This window comes from Macrotis lagotis, chromosome X, assembly GCF_037893015.1.
Source record: "Macrotis lagotis isolate mMagLag1 chromosome X, bilby.v1.9.chrom.fasta, whole genome shotgun sequence".
In the NCBI taxonomy this organism is placed as follows: Eukaryota; Metazoa; Chordata; class Mammalia; order Peramelemorphia; family Peramelidae; genus Macrotis; species Macrotis lagotis.
In genome coordinates this window covers 399,014,671-399,031,468 of record NC_133666.1, presented here as the reverse complement: position 1 = coordinate 399,031,468, position 16,798 = coordinate 399,014,671, and the positions used below count along the sequence as shown (strand labels likewise).

Sequence of the window (16,798 nt, the reverse complement as noted above, 5' to 3'; positions counted from 1 at the left end):
TTAACAAAGTATAATATGCAAAGCAGGGTAACTTGATTGTGGTGATAAAATCATAAACAGTTTCCAGAAAGTATTATGCAGGTTGGCCTTTGTGCTTAGCTTCTGGTTGTCTAGCCACACAAACTTGATGAGACATAGCCACAGCCCAGAGGAAATTGCAACATACACCAAATTCATCTTTTATCCAACCACCTTTCCTCACTCATTAGCATCCTCTATATAAATTTAAATCACTGGTAGTCTTTCTGTTTTGGAATTCCTATCATCAGTCAAAACAAAAACAGGTACACTCTTACCATTTATATTTTTATTGAAACTCATTCACCCTAATATGTTTTCTCCTTGGTATTTTATCCCTAATTGTGGAATAAAAAAATTAAGAAATAGAATATTTCCTAATCAGTGAATTATTAGTGATGTCAAATAAGTGAGGAAGATATATTTTGACCCATTAGGGATTTCTCCTTGTCTCACTCCAGAAGTCATGCCACATGTGATGCATACACATAAAATTCTATCTACTTCATCAAATAATACATAAAAATATATTTATTGTTGTCCTTTTGGGATGTCCTCAGATCATCTGAGACTTCTCTCTTGTCCTCATCTTCAGATGCCAAAACTTAACTTATGTCTTCTCACCCTTCTGCTCCAGGATGCCCTGATTTCAGGACTCACTCTTATTCAAGTTATCCAATTCATCCAATTCATCAGATATTTATAAAGTATTTTTATGAACATAACATATATACATAACATTGTGGGAATTAGGAAACATGTTTGAGTTTACACAAAGGTAAAACCAATCTTCTCCTAAAGGACTTACTACTGGTCATCCTTCTTCTCTCCTCTCTGTTGAGTTAGTGATTTTGTTGTCTTTTTCTTGAGTAGATTCTTTAGTATCTGGTGGGAAGGTAGAGTAAGGAAGAGCTTTAGCTTTGGGAAAATAGGATTAAATGTGCTTTTGTGTGCACATATATGCATTCGCAAGTAGATATGAAACATTCAATATCTTACTTATCTAATAGTCAGCACAATAATGACTATCTGCTAAACATAGCCTTTTCATAATATTAGAGGGACTTCCAATAATCCTCAACATCAGGTACTATAACTAACAAGATGATTGATCTGATATCATGATCAGATGAGAAGGTCGCTGAGTTACAGAATCACTCATTCAATCAATCAAAGATGTGAACTAAGTACAAAGATGACATATGAGAAATAGCTAGCACACCTTGTGAGACTCATACAAAACAACAAACCAATTTAGAATTTGGTTTTCCAAAAGCAGTCTATCCTAGTGACAAAGCTCTTGTCAGGCACCTGAGATGAAATCAGTTGGGAATGGAGGACAGAGTTTTGTCTTCTTTCTCCCCCTCTTGACCAAAGGATGAGCTTATGAACTTAAAAAACCAAGAAGATTCCTATTGTTTCATCAGTGTGGACTGTAGTATGTGCTTGTGACTTGATTTGAAACCACAAAGGGTCAAATATTAACAAGACTCATGTAAGAAAGGCAGCCTTAGAACACTAGAGAGTCACTCACATGCAGAATCTAGGGGAGAAAGTTATACATGTATCTAGGGAATTTTATGAGCACCAACTGTCTTTATTTTACCATTTTGGTAAATACCCCTTCTTAAAAGGTAATTAACTCTTGCTGACTAATAATCAAGAGAATTGAGGAGAACACTGATATTGTAGATCATAAGTGATAGAACTAGAAAACCCAAAACTTCTCAGGGCTATCATTAAAACCCTAAGGTATGAAGTAGTCATGACCTTCTGGGCACCTGATTTGTTTGGGGGAGTGAGAATCATGAAAATAACCCCTCCAAAAATCTGCTACAATCTCCTGGCACTAACCCTGGGTTCTGTAAGGCTAAGACAGAGAAACACATTTCAAAGGGCCTTTCCAGTTTGAAAATGCTTCATTATAAACAAAATGTCATATAAAAAACAGTCTGAATAAATTCAGAGAAATTTGTCACCATTACAAGGTAATCCATTTTTCAAACAAAATTTAAGTTACAGAGGGATTGTGATCTATATTGATCAGGGAAGTACTCATACCAAGATCATTGAAGTACTAAAGTACAAAAATATTAGAATTGTGTGAAGTTAGCTTTCTTAATTTTTATAATCTAATTATACGAATCAGTTCTCTTATATTCATCACCTACTAACTTGTCATGAACAGTTTGTGACACATTTTAATAGATATAGAGAAATGATTAAAAGGCTGTTAGATTGTCAATGTAAAATTAAGAGAATTGGGATAAATTAGCCTGGAAAAGAAAACACTAAAGACTGACTTAATAATTGTTTTCATTGATAACGGTGTTTTGTTTTATTTTCCCCCTTTGTTCTAGGACAGTCAGGTATATTCCATCCCATTAGAAAAATAGACAAGATGAAATGGGTTTAAATTAAAATCTGAGAGAGTTCACTTATAAATGAGAAAAAACATTTTGACTATATAAATGATTAGGAACTGAAAGAGTATGAAATAAGATTGTGAAAGCTCTATCTCTGGAGACTTTTTTAAAATGACAAAATATAAAATAAACTAACAAACAAATAAACAAATAAATAAACAAATGAATGAATGAATGAATAAATGAAATAGGATAATCATCCATCTATAGTGGAATGATTTAGTTATTGATCTCCTAAAAGGCAGGGACTTGAGCTATATTCCTTCTTGAAGGAATCTTTCCTGTGCCTCATTTTTTTAGTACCTATGGAGTATTCATTTTTCATCTGGGGTTCTCAAAAAGCTTATTCCCAGTCCAAGGTATTCTTTGTACCTAATCCACTCAGAAACACAGGTCAAAGTGTCTACCAATGCACTTATTTTTTCTATACTCAGCCAAAGGACTCAAGTCCAAAGTGAAAACATTTAGTGAAATAGTATAGTGTGAAAAATCATGACAGAATAATTTCCCTCATAAAAAATGTAGCATAATCTTCCACAAATATGAGTGAACTCATATAGGTTTCATACATGAGAGGCACACATGTGAAGAATGTGTGTTGACCAGTGCACATGCATATGGGTGTAACTCATTTCCAACTCTGCAAGTTTTTGGATGCTGGGTGATGTCATGTGCCACTTCCCTGGACTTTTTTCCTCCTCTCTGCTTGATTTGACTAGAATTAAGTGATTAGAACCTTTCTATTATAAGCATAGATAGACAATTCCTTAGATTTAACCATTAAATAAGCTATATAATATACCTAGTTATCAAAAGACAAAGAGTTCCATTCTGAAATTGTCTTATTCATGACCTTTTTATTACAATTCCTTATTCTAATCAATTATCTAATATTTAACTATTCATAATAATTTCTCTGACTTAATATGCAAATGGTTTGAGTCAAAATAAAAATAACCAAGGAGACAAAGTCATTGTTCTCCATTTACCTAGCCAACATTCCAGACTTTAAACAGCTGACATCATGCAGATGCATATGATAAAACTTCATAAATGACATTTACACTTAAATTGCCTACAGTTGACAGTGAATTCTTCAAAAATATTGTGTAGATAACCTATATCTCAATATTTACCATTTCAGGGATAGAAGAAAGGAAGGGAGGGATAGAATTTGGAACTTAAAACATTTTAAAAAGTTTTAAAATTGTTTTAGCATGTATTTGGGGTAAAAATATATTTTAAGAAGTATTACAAAACAAATCATCAACAGTATATATAACAATGTGGCATATATTAAGGCAGATCTCAATGCAGTACAAAATAGACATATTCAATGTTTAAGTAAGTATATTGATCACATGCAGAAACAGTTAACATATGTGTAATAAGCTATTGCAAGGATTCTTAAACTGGGGTCCATAAACTCCTTTTAGGAAAAAAATTAACTATAATTCAATATAATAAATTCCATTTGTTATCCTATGAATTTCATTTTTGCATTTAAGAAACATTATTCTAAGGAGAAGTCCATAGTCTTCCACACATTGCCAAATGGTATCAAGAACATGCACAAAAAAGCTTAAAAACATTTGTTCTATTAAATACTAGTATACTTTGTAATGAGGCTTTTAAAAAGCTATAAAAACATATTGCAAAACAAACTTATGGAATATCTCAAAAGTCTTATTGAAGTTTTAAGCTTTAAAAAATTCAGAAGACAGGCTTTCCCAAAAGTCAGTGAAATTTTAAGCTATCTCAATATTGTAAACATTAAAAAATATCATTGAAAACTTTAACTATTTAAATTTCTTATTTAGCTTTGTGAATGTTAAATGATAAATTTTGAATTTTAGTTTTAATAAGACAGAGCATCCTATTATTGTACATTGCATTTGAGATAATTTCTGCATGACCCATTCTTAGACTAGTGGTTCAATAAAGGCTCTTCCCTTGCTTGGGGAAGAAGTCACTTGATTGGACTTTTTCTTAAGGGTTGAAGTCAAAACTGTCACACATGCATCCAAATTTTATTGTTTGGATGATTCTAAGAGTCGGTTTACAATTGAAATCTTTTAAGTCACTAAGAAGCAGATGAAAATTTTTATAAAGTTCAAAAATTGACTAGAGCTATGTATAAAAAGATAGTAGTTACATTGAATTTTAATAAGCATCAATATTTTAAAAAATTGAAAAAACTAACCCTTCAAATATGGTATTTTGTAAATGTGTAAGGCACATATTTCTGGGGTTGTTAAAGCTTATTTCTGTACTCAGACTTTTGGAACACCTCATATGTCATTCAATCAATCAACAATCATGTATTAAGCAATTACTTTGTGATAGTTATTGCCCAAAGCACTGACTATATAAAGATAAAACATGAATTTGTACTTATACTCAAGTAGTTTCCTATATTTCAAGCAGAACAATATGGTCATATATAAGTATATACAGAATAAATGTACATAGAAAAATATTAAAAAAGCAAGGTAATTAGAGACTAGCAGTTGAATGAATCAGAAATGGTTTTTTTAGAAAAGCATACTTAAGCCAATCTTAGAGCAATCAATCAGTAAACATTTATTAAGAACTTGCTAAACACCATGCTAAGACAAAAGACAATCTGTGATCTCTAGAAGTTTACAATCTAGTGCTACAGAAGGAGAAAACAATGCACAGAAATGTATACAAAGCAAGCTATTCAAAGGAAAAAGAGGAAGAGTAAATAATTAACAGAGAGAAGACACCAGAAGTGGGATTGGAGAAGGCTTCCAGTAAAACATAGAATTTTAGTTGATTCTAAAGAAAGTGAGGGAAGAGTTAAGGAGGGAGAGCATTCCAGACTTGGAAGACAGTCAAAGAAAAAAATGCCTATAGTTGAGATTTGGAGTGTCCTCTTCACTGAATAGCTAGGAGGTCAAGTTCACTGAATGAAAGAGAACATGTCTAGGAGAAAAATGTAATCAGATTGGAAAGGTAGAGGGGGATAGATTATGAAGGGTTTTGAATGCCAAACAGGGCATTTTATATTTGAATACTGGAGGCCATAGGGAGCCTCTGAAGTGATCAGAGATGTGCTTAAGGAAAATCACTTTGGAAATTTGGATTAGCTGGATTGGGAAGAAACTGGAGGAAGGGATGTCAATTAGAAGTCCATTGCTATACTCTAGGTGAAAAGTCATGAGTGCCCAACTAAGATGTGAACAGTGAGGAGGGGGAAATGTTATGGAGATAGAAATGCCATAATCTGAAAATTGGTTGTATGATGAGGCAGTATGAGGAATAGTAGAATATAATGCCACTGTTGGTACCTTGGATAAAAGTAGAGTAACTTGGGGGAAAGTAAGTATTTCTGTTTTGAATATGTTATGATGTCTTTGGAACATATTTCATTTGAACTATTCAATAGACAATTAATGATAAATTTCAGGAGAAAAGCTAGGACTAGACATATAGATGTGATTGCACATATGGCACCCATTACTTCAACTACAGTAAAAGAGATTGTTTGGCTACATGAGTGATTCCTCCCTTTCTCATACTTAGTCTGGTCACTTGCCAAAAAGACTTGAGAATTCTGAGCTTTGTGAAAGACAGGCTGTCACCTTCTCCAATCACCAGTGCCTTTTTCTGTTCACTAGATGTCTATATAACTGGAGTCCTTAGAACAAGTAAGGGGTTAACTCTGATGCATGTTCTCTCTCTCTCTCTCTCTCTCTCTCTCTCTCTCTCTCTCTCTCTCTCGCTCTCGCTCTCGCTCTCGCTCTCGCTCTCTCTCGCTCTTTCGCTCTCTCGCTCTCTCGCTCTCTCGCTCTCTCTCTCTATCTCTCTCCCTTCCTCTCTCCCTTACTAGTATAATCTCATATGGGGTACAGAAAGCAATACCAAATAGTTTTATCATTAAAGAGAAAAGGTGTTATTTTCTTTTTTCAAGTTTTTATCTATGCATTTACCTACACTCAAACTTTCTCTAAGGGACTATAAAGATATTTTTTCTCATCTGGTCAACTCAATTTATTAGTTTAATATTCTCATCCTTATTTTAACATAATATTCAGGATCTGTGACTTTTCTGATTATAGCATCCCATTAAAAGGCAGTTTCTTCCCTGCTGTGGGTTAAGAAGCACCTCCCTATTGTTCCTGTTTTCTGGGATTCTTCACAATAGGTTCCAGACCTAGGTTAATTAACAACTCTGTTAACACCTCCTTGAGCTCAAGTGGTTGAAATACAACATGCTGAGACATTATTTCTTTAAGGTTGAGAACTAATAATCCAACTTTCATTCCTGATCTCGAAGGTCAGTTTTCAATCTCATAAAAAAAACTTTAATTCAAGAAAACTCAACATGAAAAGTCATGAGCTATTACAAAAAGCCATTCAGAATTTTGTAATTGATAAAGATGACACTTTTGTTGGGAACAGCAAAATGCAATTTATCAGTAAATCTAACTCACTTAAATATGCCAAAGATATTTGAAATTTTTACATTTACTGCTTATAAAAATTGAGTCTGATATCAATAAAACTGTGATAAGAAGACTTTACACAACACTTTTAAAAGAAAAGTATAAAAGGTTATTATAAATATTAACTGAGCCATATTTTTTTCTCTGGAAATACTTTTTATCATAAGATATTGTTGAAATATTTGTGTTCACAAAGTACATTAATGCCAAAGATTAAAACTTTTTAGATTGTACTTTTTATATTTAGTGTGCAAAATCATTTAAATATAATTCTACATAGTTGCTTTTTTCCCTAGAGTACCTTAAAATAAAATACATTGACCAGAGCATATTTATAAACTTACTCCTGACAGATTAGTGACATAGTAATTAAATTGGATGGTTACTTTTGAAATGTAATATAGTTTGAACTTGTGTGAATAATGCCAAAAATTCATTAACTAGAAGAGTCAAACATTCAATAAATATGCCTGGCATTGTATTGGAAAATATCTAACTGATCAATTGTTTGTTTTGAAATTACATAGGCAGGTAGATATATTCACAGTTATCACTTAGTAGATAATTGAATAAAGTCACTTAAGACCTTTTTTTCAAGGAAGCTACAGTATTTGCAATCAGTGAAAAACTATCTTTTTCAAATAAGTGACCAATGGTGCAACAGAACATACACTTGCTATGGGAAGTTGTGTGATGATAGAAAAGAGATGAGAAATCAGATGAGAAGACATTAAAAAAAAGTAAAGTTACATCCCAATTCTTGAGGAAAAATTTATATTTCTAAAAAAGAATATTTGGAATGAAGATGAGAATCAGTATAACTAATGGGGGAAATGGAAATAAATATGATCATCTTTCTTGGACAAAAACCTAAGGGGGAAATTTTTTAAAAGCATTAACTAACTATATGGAATATATAATTGTTAAAAATATAAAAGTTAAAGATATACATAAATATGAATAATCATATGAAGCCCTCAAATTATTCTTGATACTCTTATCAAAATATCCCCCAATGTTTTATCATACAGATTTTTTACCATCTTGAGATCTTCCTCATGGACATCCAGTTATATTCCCAATAATATCTGCTATTTTTCCTAAGTATCAACTAGTACTGCCAAGGATAGTTGGAGCTATGTTAAAGAGACTGCTTTAATTTATTAATAACGATTGAAGGGAAAAGTTAGGAGAATATAGCATCTTCTAAAGCTTATATCGAATAGGATGAAAAGAGAATGAAAAAAATCTTTTCATGTGAGTTATTTGGACTAATCCAGAATTATTTAAGAGGGGCTTTTGGGGGGGAATTCCTATTTTTCTTTAGAGAATATTTTTCATTGACAATGTCACATTCCATAAAATGTCTTAATAGTCATTTTCTACCCATTGTAGCCATGATAAAGGTAGTCTATATTTAATTAAAATGAATATGTATATATCTAAATTTATATCTACACATACATATGCACAGAATCTTCTGAAAAAATTAGTATTTTGAAGCCACCACAGCTAGGGCATTTTATAAGGTATTATTATGTAAATTAGTATATTTTTCATATTTTATGTGTAAGAATAGAGACCTTAATGAAATATCTTATTTTAGCTTTATTCTCTGAAAAATAAAGAATAGCATTATTTATCTGACTATGTAGATGGCAACTTTTCAGCACTGTATTTCTCATTAACTTCTACAAGAAGTGTAATCTTTATAAATCTAAATAGATTTAAAGTCTTAATAACAAATCCTCTAATTCCTTCCTTTTACTTTTCTTGAATCAAATGATTGATATTGAAATGGAAATCTATATGTATAAACAGCATACACAAGAATGTTAAGGGAAGATTGTTTTTAGATATTTATTATTACTTTACTAATATTTTCTACTATAAGATGCCTTATTATTCATTGCTATCTAATTACTATAGAAGAACATTTAGTTTTATTAGACTAAGAGGTTAGAATTTTTTCAACCCTAGGAAGATTCGTCCTCTCTGACCCTGCTTTTCTTTTCCCTGCTTTTCATTCATCTTCATAGCAATTTCAGGTTAGTATTAGTTACATAACTTGTGCAAATATTATTGGAGGCATTCAAATACTTACCTAGATAAAATTCCTTCTTTTACACAGTACTAGGAGTGAGTATTTTAAATATACTTTCATCATATCACTGGAAGTTTGATATTCTCCTGGTCCAGTGCTTTCTACAGTGACTGACTTCCTGCTATATTCATCCCTAGATTTTCAATTTCTTCCCCAACGACCCAGTGCTAAACTTAAGTAGCATTAACACTAGTTAATTGGGACTGCCTTAAAAAAATAGGCCTCATTTCCTGATTAAGACAAGAAAAGAAAAATAAAAATCTTTAAGAAGATAACTCTAATTTTCAGTATTGTGCAATATAAGTCCTATATATTTCAAGATTTCAGGTAACTTTTATTTCCGTATTGTTTTTAGTCAATTGATCAAAAAATATTAAATGCTTACTGGGCATCAGTCATTGTACTAAGTTCAGAAAATAACAAAGAAAGGTAAAAATAGCTTCTGCCTTCAAGGTGCTAACATTGTTAATGGAGAGACATGTATATGACTATATAAATAGATAAATTTGAGGTGAATTGAATGTAGTCTCAGAAAGAAGGTATTAGTATGAAGAGGGGTGGAAAAGTCTTCTTGAAGAAGGTGGTATTTTGTCTGAAACTTGAAAGAAGTCAAGGAATTAAGGAGGTGGAGGCAAGAAGGAAATGGTAGAGAACAGCCTATGAAAATATGAGTTGGAAAATAATGCTCGTGTGTAAGAGGAAGAAGCCTGGAGGCCAGAGGACTAAAAAGGTTTGAGGGACCATATTATGAAGGGCTTAAAAAGCTGAATCAAGGACTTGGGATTTGATCCTGGTGGTGAAATGAAACCCCAGGCATTATTGAGTTGGAAAGGGTATATATCAAGTTAAGACTTGCACTTGAGAAAGATCACTTTGGTACTGAGTAGATGAACTGGAGTGGGGAGAGACTTGAGGCAAGAAAAACAGGAAGATTATTGCAGTAGTCCAGATGTGAGGTGATGAGGACATGCACCAGAATGTGGCAAAGAGAAAGGGGCATTTATACCAGAGATGCTATGAAGGAAGAATTCATAGGGCTTGGCAACAGATTGTATGTGCAGAGTGAGATACAGAGAGGAGTTGAGGGTGACACTTAAGTGATGAGTGTGGGACCTGGGAGAACAGAAGTACTGTGGATAGTAATTAGAGAAGTTTGGAAGACGAGAAGGTTTAGGGTGAAAGATAATTAGTTCAGTTTTAATATTTTGAGTTTAAGATCGATATTCAGTTTGAGATGTCCAATAGGAAATTGGAGATGGAAGATGAGAAGTCAGGAGAGAATTGAATAGACATCTCAGAAAACATCTGTGTAGAGATGATAATTAAATCTCTGGGAGCTGTTAAGTTCACCAAGTGGAATAGTGTAGAGGGAGAAAAACGGGACTAGAACAGCACCTTATTTCTATTTACACCATGGTTAGTAGAAAGATCCAGCAAAAGAAATTGAGGAACATTGAGACAGGTAGAAGGAGAACCAGGAAAAGAAAGTGTCTTAAAAACCAAGAAAGAAAATACAACCAATGATAAGAGGATGATCAAAAGTGACAAAGGCAATTGAGAGGTCAGGAAAGATGAGGATTAAGAAAAGACCATTAGATTTGACCATTAAAAGAATATTGGCACCTTCAGAGAGAGCCGTTTCAGTTAAGGTCCAAACCTAGAATGCAGTTTGTTGAAAGAGAAAGAGAGAGAAAAGGAAGTGGAGATACCAGTTGTAGACAGTCTTCTTAAGGAGGTTAGGTACACAAGGGAGGAGGAATGAAACATAATGACAACTAAAGTAGATAAAAAAAGATTAAGGGCTTTTTAAGGATGGGAAGAAAATGAATTTGTCTGAATGCATTGGGGAAGCAACTAATAGACAGGAGAGATTAAACATTAAGTGAGAGAATGGGTAGGATAGAAGGGCCAATTAGATGGAGAAGACAAGATGGGCAAGTACAGGAGAATGACCACCTCTTCTGCTGAAGGAGGAGTTAAAGAGAGGATGTGCATGAGGAAAGAACTAGGATCTCTGGGGAAATAGCCCCAATGTTTTTAATCAAATGTGAGACAAGTCTTTCAGGTGAGAATCTTGAGCTCTTTCTCTTTACTGATTCTGAGCCTAGATTTCAATAATTTTATGACTTAGAACTTAATGACTCAGAGTTACTGTGGCTAATGATTTCATCTCTGTTTGGCTAGACTAGTCCTTGGACATGTCATCAAGTCAATATTCTATATGATTTTTTACGAGTTTTCTAAATATTTAATGTGATGTTTGAAGAACAAATCTATTCTTATACTTGCCAACTTGTAGCATTATTTTAATGCCATGAAGAAATAAGCATAGGATGTATATTATTCTTACTTCTTCTAAAATGTGAATGGTTATTCATGGTAACAATTTTAATTTGACTTTGAACTTTAGACCAAGGAATGCTTCCAATTTATTTTATTTGAACATGAGTAATCCTGCCCATATAAAGCCAGTAGGCAGCACAGTAGATAGAATGCCAGACCTGGAATCAGGAAGACACTTTCCTGAGTTAAAATTTGGTCTCAAACACTTACTATCAAATGACACTTGTCATTTGAACCATTGTTCTCAGTTTCTCATTTACATAAAAAACCCCAAATGGGATCGCAAAGAGTCAAACACAACTGCAAACACTAAATAACAAAAATCATGCACCTAAGTGCCAGTCTAACAAATAATCACAAAAATCTGATATAAAAATAAGTAAATAATAGATGGTCACAAACACAACGTGCCTCCAAGTTACATTTTCACATTATTGTTCTTATTTTATGCTACATTGTTAAGTTATGATTTGTTATATTAACTTTATTATCTTCTTGATTGCACTACTTTTTAGTAGTTGAGCTAAGTGAAATTAAAGTATGTTTCAGAAAAACATGGTATAGAATTTGCATTGTTATATGGTTAATTTGCCTTGTCTACTCTACACACTTAAAGTTACTATTCATTCTGACCTTCCCTCAAGGATCATAGGAGTCTAGATTTTAAAGTTAGAAAGAACTCTTTAACAGTCATTTATCTTCTTCATTATATATGGCAAATTGATCCAGAAAGATAAAGAAATTTTCTCAAAGTCACAAGTAGTAAATAGCACAGGCAAAAAAGCCCTCCACCTCCACTATATCTTCCTATTGTACCCTACTGCCTTCAGGTTCTGACCTGTAAATTTCCTTTTCATTGGGTCTTAGGAGAATCAAACCTCATTTTCTACTTTCAAATGGGAATTGCTCCTTTTTCACAAACTTCTGAACAAAAAGCTTGCGTTTATAAAGCAAAATGTATCTTTATATGAATTTAATATACATGTATATATTAAACTTATATAAATAGAATAAAATTAACTTTTTATAAAGAAAAAGTTTCAAGCCAATCTGTTACCTAGTACATCAGTTCTCAAACTTTTTGGACTCAAGACCTCTCTAAGCTCTTAAAAATTACTAAGGGTGCCAAAGCTTTGTTGTTATTATTGGTTATATTTGCCATCTTAGATATTAAAATTGATATTCATTTATTAATTCAATTAAATAATAAAGATATATTTTAACACGAATAACAGTTTGTGAAAATGATTTTTCATGAAAAAAATAAATGTAAGAGTAATGGTATTATTTCATGTGTTTTTACAAATCTCTAATTTCTACATTAATAGAAAATAATTGGATTTTATTGCCTTCTGCATTCAATATATCAATCAACTTGATACCTTGTTTTGGTTGAAGCACATGAACAAAATCTGGACTCACACAGATAGGCAGTTGGAAGTAAGTATTTTCATAGGAAAATAGCATCTTAGTATTGCTGTGAAAATAGTTTTGACCTTGGTGATGCCTAGGGGTCCATGACCACATTTTTATAAGTGCTTTCTCACTACAGCATTTTCAGGCATCAAATTAACTCATCAAATCTTCTGGTCTATCCCAAATGAAATAAACTGGTTAAATTGGGCAACCAGCTTGTTGTGTTATTGTAGAGATGAAATATGAAAGGACAGGTATGATAGTACCTGTTGGCTGTAAGATAAAGTATATCAAGGGAAGTAATATGGAATATGTTTGAAAAGGTAGATTAGAGCCATGATTGCATGTGATACTAAATGCCAGTCTGAGAATTTTATATTTGAGGCTATTTGGCAATAAGAAATAATTAAAGTCAATTTTTGAGCAGAGGTTAGAGTGACAAGATCAGATTTATGTCAGAAGAAGGTGATTTTGGCATCATCAGTTTTGAAGAGGAAAATTAGGATGGAGGAAAGTCTAGAAGCAAGAAACCCATTAGGGGGGGATTACAGTATTCCAAGTGTAAGGAAATAGGGTGGTGGTACCTGAGAGAAAAAGAGGGGTTCTGTTGCAAAAGATATTTTGAGACTAGAACTGAAAGGACTTTCTAGATCATTGGATCTGGCAGTGAATGAAAAAGAAAAGTTTGGGATAACTTTTAAGACCAAATGACTAGAATAATGGTAGTATTCTTACTAGAAATTGGGAAATTTGGAAGGGCTGAAAGTTTAGAGAAGAAATATTAATGTTTGTAGAAGTTGAGTTTACAATGCTGATAGGACATTCAGATATCTGGCAGTTCCTTGGGAATGAGGAGGACATTCCCTGCCATCAAGGAACTTAAAACATTGTTAAGAAAATAAGATGTTTGAGTCATGTTTTAGTTGTATCTGACTTTTCATAACCTCATTTGCATTTTTCTTTGCAAAAATACTGCCATGGTTTGCCATTTCTCTAGTTCACTTTATAGATGTGGAAACTGAGGCAAACACATTTAAATGAATTGCCGAGAGTCACACAGTAAATGTCTGAGGTCAGATCCAGCACTCTATCCAATGAATCTACTACTAGCCACCTAAAATAAATTATAAATATATTACGTTTAAAGGAGGCAATGAGGCAAGCTACAATATGTTCTGAAATTAGAAGATCTAAGGTCAAATGTTACCTGTGATGATGACTGCTCCTGTGATTTTAAGCAAGTAAATTTGTCCTTCATCCTTGGTTTACTCATCTGTAAAATGATAAGAGTTGAACTAGTTGGCCTCTGAAGTATCTTCTAACTCTGAATCAGTGATCATATGAAAATTTCTTCTTCAATTTCTCATCCCTGATCTTACTAGGTTTTTTAATTTCTAAATGACTCACATAAAGCTGGTTTTTAGAAGATTCAAATCTGAAAAGACAAATAGATGTACAATATACCTTATACAATGAGCTTTTTCCACTTCTAAACTCAGGATTTTTTAGAATGATTTTATAATTTTAATAAAAGGGGGAATAGCATAATAAATTACTCTCTTTAGGCGATTAGTATTTGAGTTATAATCAAAACTCAATGAAAATATATAAGTATATGTATATATTTATATTAGGAAATCATTTATCCCTTCTACAAACTATTAATTTAACTCACTTTTAATGTGAATGTGTATTGACCCTAGAATCAAAAGACCTAGGTTCAAATCTTACTTTTAGCACCCACATCACTTTCCTAAGTCTCAGATTCCTCATTGGTAAAAGAGGATAAGCTCTCTCTGAGGTCCTTTCCAGCTCTTAAGTCTGTGAGGTTATCTTCTTATTATTCTCCTGAAATGATTTATCCCTTCCTTTTATTTGACACCATATAGTTTATTTGCCTAATTCAGATAGAGAAGTTTCTTATTCTGAATCAAGTATTTATTGCCCACATTTGACAATCTCAATTCTCCCTCCATTAGATATTCATCTCAAAGTGGTGATAGGGTTTTCAGTACCTAGTAAAACATAAACAAAAGAATAATGGTGTTTGGATACTTGAGTGAATTAGAAACCTTTCCTGAAAGTTTTGTGATCCTGTTCCATTCATTTCAGTGGGATATTTTAGAATATATTAGTATGTTCACAAATACAAGATACATTTTAGCTCTATAGAAAGAACTCAAAAGTATAATGTTCCTCATCATTAGAGATCTTTAAATGACCTTGCTATTACTTTTGTTTTTGTGCATTTTTATTAGTCTGTGTGGATGAATGGCTTCAGAAGTGGTATAGAATATATTCATGCCCTCTGTAATAGTTCAACAAGGTGACCTTTAAAAGTCAGATTTTATAAACTATCTATCCACCATAGAGGAGTTAGCAGTAGATAAGTCCAAATTTACTACTGCCTCTGTTTGGAAGGTTTCCTAATGTTTTGTGAAAATATTACAGTCTTTCATGTCCCCTAGATATTCAGGTATATTTGTAATCTTTTATCAGTGTGGGTCAGATTGCAACCTTTGATTTTTTGCAGTTCCTATATATGTGTGTGTTTTCTTAAATCTTTCATTTCTACCCAAAGTTCTGACTTGTTGATGCCCATTCATATGAAACAAGCTGGTGAAAAATGAAATAAAAACCTATGGGAGAAAAACAAAAAAAAAATTATAGTAATCATTTAAAGTCTTTCAGTCACTGTGCAATCATTTGCTAAACCAAGTTAAAATAATAAATTTTATAATGTAATCAGAATTTGTCATAATTTTTGAAAAATATCCATTTAAAAATTAGGATACAATATAAATAGGTAGTCAAGATTTTAGTAATTTAATATTTGCTTAAAAGAGACTGAATATAAATGTAAATTTACTCATAGTGATCTATGTTCTTGATGAGAAAAGTAATGACTTCAATTTTGTGATCTATAAAATAGCATATTGGTCAGTTTAAAATGATAGATTTATAACTGCTTAATTATATAAATTTGTGCAGAAAATAAACCTTGTGCTTTTTAATGAAATGACAACATTTGATCTATAAGTAGTAAACATATTTGCTGAATTAAAATATATCACACTAAATGGAATCTCTATAATACAAATTCATATTCTAGTTTGATGAAAAAATAATTTTAATATGTTTAAACAGAAAGTTTTATACTTATGTTAGCAAGCTAAATGAATTTCAACAGGTGTGTGCAGTAGATAAAACAGAATAGAAGTTCAAAGAAAGAAGCTACAACACTCATGTTTAAAAAAAAAGCCAAAGAAATTTAAATGCTTGACAACATACCGGATGCTTTTATTAGGAATACTGTACCCCAAACCACTACTGAAAAAAGTTTTTTAGTTTTAAGATTACTCAGAGGGTTTGTAAATTGAATTGATGGAAGTAATTGGTAAACTGCTTAATCAAGTCCCATTTGGAGGTGAATAAGGACTGCCAGATAGAAAATGTAGGCTATGTAAGTAACCCAACAAGTCAGTAGAGTTCCTTTTTCAGAAAGAAACAAAGATAGCAGTAATTAATGACCCTGACTCTGTGCCAAAAAAGCTTTCTTCTGACAACTCCAACTTAATTAAAACTTAAGACATTTCAATGGCCTCAGAAAGCCCCTGATGGGGTGAACTCTTGCAGACTCGTGAGAAAATTTTGTAAATTAAAGGAAAAGATGTGTGTTACCACTGGTGCCATGACTCTAATCCCTGACAGTCAAAGAATCTATTTAGCCAAAGCCTTTTCTTTTAACTGGCTCACACCTGCAGGCTTACTGGCACTTCCTCTGCACCAGAGAAGGCAGTTTTTGTGTTTTACGGAAGATCAGATAATAGGAGCCTTGCTGTTACTTTTGTTTTTGTGCATTGTTCATTAGCCTGTGAGTATTGCAGGCACACTTGATATGCTTGGCTTGCTCAGGAGTAGAGCATCGCCTGCGAGCCTTAGGTGGCACAACAAGAGTGAAGATGGGCTGGCAAAAAAGTAAGTTTTTTTTTAATAATGTAAAAAGTGGCTCAAATTAA

At 32.6% G+C, this 16,798-nt stretch overlaps 1 protein-coding gene and 1 long non-coding RNA gene across 3 annotated transcripts in view; one reads left to right on the top strand and one right to left on the bottom strand.

Annotated features, from left to right (window-relative positions):
• ZFHX4 (zinc finger homeobox 4) overlaps nucleotides 1-16,798 on the top strand; it is a 222,102-nt gene that overhangs the window by 95,517 nt on the left and 109,787 nt on the right. The gene's annotated exons all lie outside the window — the stretch shown is intronic.
• The window catches only part of LOC141498398 (uncharacterized), a 20,856-nt gene continuing 4,532 nt past the window's right edge, over nucleotides 475-16,798 (bottom strand). The window contains exons 2-3 of the long non-coding RNA XR_012471624.1: nucleotides 13,987-14,052; nucleotides 475-903 (exon numbers count right to left, since the gene is read on the bottom strand). This is a non-coding gene — a long non-coding RNA (uncharacterized LOC141498398). The remainder of the gene's footprint in view (nucleotides 904-13,986; nucleotides 14,053-16,798) is intronic.